Here is an 805-nt window from a genome sequence, read left to right on the forward strand (position 1 = left end):
CGAGAATACTGCTGCTACTGAAGATCTATTACTAGAGAGAGAGAGCTGGAACTCCAAAAATAGAGAATGAGACTACTTCTTCTCCTTGGACTAGTATAAATGGGGAAGAAGTATTTCTGTAAATATATAGCACTTCAACTTGAGTAGAAATTGTTGTAGATATAGTTCTTTAGTTTTTAATTTATTAGTAGTTTTTGTTTTACTAGTAATAAATGTTTATACTATTTTCCCCAAATCCTGTCTCTCTTTTGTCTGCAAAAACCTTCTCTCAACTACTAGTAATTGTGTGGGGGGTGGAAAGCAAATTGACCCAGAGCAAAACCACAACACCCCCTTATCTTCCTGTTCAAATCCTTTGCACTCTGACCCTCTTGCATTCAAAGGCTCTGTGTAAATCACTCAATTTCATAGAAAATTATATTTTTGTGACTTCCACTTAAAAATTTTCCTCCTCAGCTACACTACAAAACAACTCCAATTAGTTGTTTAAGAATTAAAAACACGAAGATAATGAAAGGAAAAAAAATTGTTTGTCTGTATTTTAATGAGCTCCACAGTGTGTTTAGAGACAAGGCCATCATCCTGAGGTACTGAGAGAAGATGGAAGAAGCTACTGAAGAAGTCAGAAGCCAAACTGCCAGTCCCTTGAAGCATTGCTGGGCCCCACTGAGGGCAGGCACTGACAAAGCCTCCCCAGGGACTCCTGAGAGCAGATCCTTGCAGGCCAGGAGTGCAGGCAGACAAAGGCTCTGGGCAGTGTCCCAATGGTCCCCTGATTCCATGAGACAACATTCCTAATTTACTG

At 39.9% G+C, this 805-nt stretch overlaps 1 pseudogene; it reads left to right on the forward strand.

Annotated features, from left to right (window-relative positions):
* Positions 1 to 454: 454 nt before the first annotated feature.
* LOC114072498 overlaps positions 455 to 805 on the forward strand; it is a 3,980-nt pseudogene continuing 3,629 nt past the window's right edge.

The sequence above is a fragment of the Empidonax traillii genome, unplaced genomic scaffold (assembly GCF_003031625.1).
Source record: "Empidonax traillii isolate 1590-97213 ecotype Southwest subspecies unplaced genomic scaffold, ASM303162v1 scaffold3357:size13469, whole genome shotgun sequence".
In the NCBI taxonomy this organism is placed as follows: Eukaryota; Metazoa; Chordata; class Aves; order Passeriformes; family Tyrannidae; genus Empidonax; species Empidonax traillii.